Source organism: Prionailurus viverrinus, chromosome X (genome assembly GCF_022837055.1).
Source record: "Prionailurus viverrinus isolate Anna chromosome X, UM_Priviv_1.0, whole genome shotgun sequence".
In the NCBI taxonomy this organism is placed as follows: domain Eukaryota; kingdom Metazoa; phylum Chordata; class Mammalia; order Carnivora; family Felidae; genus Prionailurus; species Prionailurus viverrinus.
The window spans coordinates 1,558,736-1,565,014 of NC_062579.1; positions in this window are offsets into that span (position 1 = coordinate 1,558,736).

Here is a 6,279-nt window from a genome sequence, read left to right on the forward strand (position 1 = left end):
GCTTTTATTTAATGTTGTCTATTAAGTGACGCCTCCTGTGTTCCCCTCCCTAGTCACATTTTTCTCCTCTCCCACCAGATACGTGCACTGTCCTGAGTTGTTTATCATCCTTATTCATATCTTCATACATTTATGACAAAGGCGTGCATTCTGAAATGACACATTGTTTTACATGTGTCAAGCATTTGCAAATAAAGAGGTCTGCCATATATCTTTCTGCCATAAGACGGCCTTTTATCTTGGAGGCCATGGAGAGTCACTTTAGAGAGTTCAGCAGGAAATGGGACTTGTTCCATCCACTAGCCTAACAAAGGGATGAATTGATGGAGAGCAAGAGAGGTTGAGGAATTCTCTCAGAGTCCTGCTTTAGCAGAATGCGGATAGGAAGTGAATCAAGCCCCAGGCTATCTCTGGGCGCTGGGGGAAGGGCATGCTTGAGAAGAAAAGGCAACAGGAAGCTGTCTGAGACTAGGCACTCTAGCTGGCTTCTCGTGCACTGGTGGCTTCGATTCTGGATTAGAGCCAGTGAATCTGGTTCCTCCACCGGTGTCTGAGTTACTTGATGAGGTGTACCCTTGGTGGGAGTGGGTAGAGGGGACCTTCTCTGTCCTTGAAGCCAGGTGTATCAGTGACAGTGCCTGAAGGTAGAAGGTTGTGTCCTCTGGGATCTAGAACCTTCAGATACTAGAGTTGAACAGTGTTAGTACATCTAACACTTGAGCCGGGGTTATCTGTGAGGCTGTTTTCTGTAGAGTCTAGCTCTACAGAGCTACAGTCTAGCTCTACAGCTTTCTGTAGGCTGTTTTCTGTAGAGTCTAGCAGGGTTATTCTCCCCTTGTCTGTGGAATGCATGTTCTCCAGGCTTCCACGGTCTCCTGTGAGGGAGCTGATGTTTCTGCCTTGTGGGTGCCTATTTCAGAGTTTATGAGAAGCAGAGCTCAGCAAGGTCGACCAGATGTACTTCCCGCGTCAGACCGTCTTCGGTTATGATTCCCTGCTCAGAAATTCTGAAATGTGTGGTTCTGACACCACCATCATAAAAAGATCACTCTGACAAATACAAAGGTGGAGGAATCTTTAAAAATTGCATGCTGTTACGTAAACGAGAGTACATCCTGACAGTGACATACTGGGTGCAGTGGCCAAAATAAGAGGTGCTTTATGCACAGATATGTAAGGTCCCCAGAAAGCTGGTAAGTAGATGAAGTGAGGAGCAAGAGAGTTTATATGGTGGGCTGGTTTTTCACTGTGAATGGGAAGGAATAATGTATATTTGTATTTGAATACAGAAGCGTTAAAAGGCTCTGGAAGGACGGTGGCCTGAAATGGCGGAGAGGCGTGACTAGGCAAGAGACCATGCAGGATAGGCCTTCTTTTGTTTTGAACCATCTACTTTTACCACATAAGATCTAGTTGACTTGACATTTTATTGACGTTCATTTCCCTGAGTTGATAATCATACTATGGTTATGTAAGATGTTAACAGTAGGGAGGTCAATAAACAAACCTGTATTATTTTGAGGGCTTTTCATTATAAAAGTTCAAAATGAAACGTTTTATTTTAAGCTGATACACAGACAGCTGGTGAGCACATGAAAGTGTGTTGGCCATCATTAGTTATCTGAGAAAGCCAAATTAAAAGGGCGACGAGACACTATTTGTATAGTGAATAGCGTGGCTAAAAAAAAAAAACCTGACAATAGAAATTTTATGGGAGAAACGCTCTCTTAGGTCCAACAGCTTTGCAGTAAGGTTGACAGATTCTTATAATATGAAATATGCATCTACCTTTTGACTCAGAAATTCCATTCTTGGGTGTTTATCCATGAAAAGTAATTATGCAAGAATGATAATACCAGCTTTATTTACAAATGCCCCAACCTGGAACCAGCTGGAATACACAACAGGAGAATGGATAAACTGTTCATCATACCCATACAGTGTATATTGTTCATTGTATACTCATATAATACAACACCACGTAGCAATGAAAAGGAACAAACTACTGATCTATGCAACAGTATGGATGAAGCTCACAGACATGGTGATGAATGTAAGTAACCTGATACCAAAGAATCCATACTGAGGGATTCTATGCACAGGAGCTGGGAGAGCAGGCAAGAAAAAAAAAAGAAACTGGGGCACCTGGGGGGCTCAATCAGTTCAACATCCAACTTCGGCCCAGGTCACGATCTCACGGTTGTGAGTTGAAGTCCCGCATCAGGCTCTGTGCCCACAGCTGAGAGGCTGGATCCTGCTTCGGATGCTGTGTCTCCCTCTCTCTGCCCTTCCCCCTCTCTCACTGTTTCTCTCTCAAAGATAAACATTATTTTTTTAAAGAAAAAAAAAAACTAAGTGGGCAAAACTACAAGGAAAAATAACAGAACAGCAGTTGCCTCTGGCTTGAGGTTTGGCTAATAAGAGAACAGAGAACTTTCTGAAGGGATGACAATGTTCTATAGGTATTAGCATTTTGGATTCTAGAAGTGTATCCATTTGTCAGAATTGTGCAAATACCTTTTGTTTACTTCAGTGTATACGTATGTTATCTCAAAAAATCTCCGTAAAACTTATAAGTACATGGGAGTTGGGAATGTGTAAAGTTATCGATGACACAGAATGGGCAGAATATTGATAACTGTTGCGAGTAGGGTGATGCATTCCTGGAATTTCATTATACCATTGCCTTTACTTCTTATATGTTTGATATTTTCCACAGTAAAAAGTTAAAACATGCTTTTAAAAAGAAAAAAAAAAGTACAAGTTTTGCTTTCAAAGTAAGTGGTCGTTTTGTTTTTCTTGCTTAGATGGGAGTTTTATTGTGTATTTTATGCTGACAGGAGTAGGATTTCAGGGGTTTGGGGGGGCATGTGGCAATGCAAGGTGTTTCCTGGTGACATTGAAAATTAAAAGAACATTTAGAAATGTGTATTGACAAGATCATGGGGCACCTGGGTGGCTCATTTGGTTAGGCATCCCACTCTTGGTTTTGGCTGAGGTTATGATCTCACGGTTTGTGGCAATGAGCCCCACTTGGGGCTCTGTGCTGACAGCATGGAGCCAGCCTGGGATTCTGTCTCTCTTCCTCTCTGTTCCTTCCCAACTTGGGCTCTGTCTCAAAATACATAAATTAAAAAAAAAAAAAACTTTAAAAAATGTGCACTGATGAGATCATAATAAAAGAGTGGCAGGAACATTGAATCCCAGGCTTGTGGAAAATACGAAGGAAATCTCGAAAATCTAGAGTTAGATATTGGGTAAGAAGTCCTAGACAATTCAATCCCATTCCTGAGAGCAAGTGCTATGTTAACAGATACAGAGAGAGCATTGGACTTATTCAAATACTGATTTTCCACTGCCTTTTCTACCCTATAAAATGGTCTTCAAAGTTTCAAGGTAAGAAGCTAATGGAGTCAGAAGGGATTTAAGCCTTTGATAAATGAGGAAACAATAAGAGGGCACAGGGTTTTAAAATAAATTCAAAGTCAGGTGAATTCTATCTCAGGGACAAGAGCTATTTTCTAGTGCATTGAGTAATCATGGCTAAAGTGAGAAATTCATAAGGGTAACAGGTAAATGTCCCAGTTTTTTTTCTTTTTTTATGTTTATGTATTTATTTTGAGAGAGAGATCAAGAGTGCGTGCAAGTGAGCCTGGGAGGGGCAGAGAGAGAGAGAGAGAGAGAGAGAGAGAGAGAGAGAGAGAGAGATTCCCAAGCAGGCTCCACACTTATCACAGAGCCCAATTTGGGGGTTGAACCCATGAACTGTGAGATCATGACCAGAGCCAAAACTAAGAGTCAGACACTTAACCAACTGAGCCACCCAGGCATCCCTTTTTTTTTTTCAAGGCAAGAATAACACTCTGGAAATTACAGAGTGGTAAATTAGACAGTAATCCTTAATGTTCTGGAAGAGGTCCTCCGAAAGATGTCCTCCAAAAGAAACAGTGGTTTCTAGAAGCTCCATGGGTTTGCTGAGAGCCTGTCTCTGTGCTGCTGGGTTTATGAAAATCTGTGGGTGTAACTTGTGTAGTCATCAATATAGTATTTGGCAGTTTTGCTCTTGGTATTGTAGAGGACAAGACAGATGTATAAGTGCATGAGAGTGAAGCCAGAGAGGCAACTGCCCACTGACGGGGGATAAGCAACTCTGGTGATGAGTTTTGCCCCCCCCACTGCCAGGCTGTGTGTCCACATCTCTCATGTGCAGAAAGATCCTACAAATGGAACATCTCTGTCTATGCCTGTATGTACATGTACATCCTTATGTATGAGGATGTATCTACCTATTATAAAATTAGCCCACCTTCTTCCTTAGACAGTAAAAATTAGCCACGTGCTGTACTCAGGGAATGGAGTGGGCACATTATTTGCATGCTCCCTTAAAGGCTCTCAAAACACTTTTTTACTCCTGTTGTTGCAAATAATCCACGATTATATCCTCACGCTTCCCTGTCTATTGAAATCGAGCGCATAGAACAACAGTCATCCCATATTGTGTGATTCATCAACTCGTGAAGCATCGGGGATGTTTGACCTTCCGCTGTGTTTGGCAGAGGAGCAGAAGGGGGTCCAGAAAGAGGGGGAGTGGGATTAATCATGGCACCCAGGTGTTGTTATCAGAATTAGATGTTATATAATACTGTATGGTCCTCACCCTTTTCTGTCCTCAAAATGAAACTGTAAATTCCTGATTACAGCCTTGTACATAGTTGTGTTTAAGTGCCACCTGCCTCTTATTAAAAGTATTTGTGGTGGATTAAAATGAACTGTAGTTATGGGGCGCCTGGGTGGCACAGTCGGTTAAGCGTCCGACTTCAGCCAGGTCACGATCTCGCGGTCCGTGAGTTCGAGCCCCGCGTCGGGCTCTGGGCTGATGGCTCGGAGCCTGTAGCCTGTTTCCAATTCTGTGTCTCCCTCTCTGTGCCCCTCCCCCGTTCATGCTCTGTCTCTCTCTGTCCCAAAAAATAAATAAACGTTGATAAAATGAACTGTAGTTAATTAAGGTGCCATATTCTTTCTTTTTAATTTTTTAAAAATGTTTTTATTTTATTTTGAGAGAGAGAGACAGAGCATGAGCAGGGGAAGGGCAGAGAGAGAGGGAGACACAGAAGCAGAAGCAGGCTCCAGGCTCTGAGCTGTCAGCACAGAGCCTGACGCGGGGCTCAAACTCACGAACCGTGAGATCATGACCTGAGCCGAAGTCAGATGCTTTACCAGGCGCCCCCAAGGTGCCATATTCTAAAGGATAACCCCTATTTTGTGGAGAGAGGAGACATACACTGACCTCCTCTTTGTTGAAATTGCCAATCTCATACTGTCGTACTTTAATTTGGGTTATTTTGTGCATGTAACCCCCTAGTTAATAATCCCTAATAAGTTAGAAAGGCAGAGGATTCACAGCGATCCATCCAAGTCCCAGCAGGGTCAATGAGCATTTCCAGGGATTCTGCAAGGATTCGCTGGAAGCAAATTGGTGAGAGAATGCCAACAGAGTCATAACCTTCTCATACTCTCTTTTCATTAACATTGTGCTTCGGTCTTACGGACCATCTCTCTTTAGTTATCAGGAGTTTAGGGAGCAAAATCAATTCTGCCGTGAAGACATCTTCTCACCTCCTGCTCGGGCACCTTCTGAGTTGTACTGATTATTTTTGGGCATGTGATACCAAAGTAAGAATTGTCGGCCGCCTTTATAAAGGTGGTGATGTAACACATAATTACATGATGTTTGGAGTGGTTCTCTAAAGTTTTTCTTGTTTGTGCAAATTATAATCTGTTGGAGAAGAGGAATGCTATTGTGAGCTTGTCTGGTATTCTCAGTCTGAAATACTATCGTGATTGAGGTGATTCCAAGAGATAGTTTGTACTAACAACCTCAATCGTTGGGATGATGGAGAGAATAGGAGACTCGGGGTCAAAGGACATTGGCAGGTCACGTCTACTCTCAGCTTCAGATTTTGTCACTGACAACAATGGGGGGAACACTCCTCTCTTTGCAAGATTGGGGAAAGAGTTGCCCAGGACAGTGCCTGGGCCAGCTCCATGGAGAATGCATGCCTTCCCTTCATGCTCCATTCATCCCTTATATTTCCTTCCTTTATTTTCTCAATAAGCTTTTCTTCTCATATTGCCCTGGGAACAAACATTTCCTTACATTGCTCTGTGGGCCAGTCTTTCAGGATTTAAATCTTGACTGCCCAGTCCTTTAATCCATGCTTCTTTTGACCTGGCACTTGTACTTGGGTGTTCAGAAGTTTTGGACAAGCAAGTGAAAGC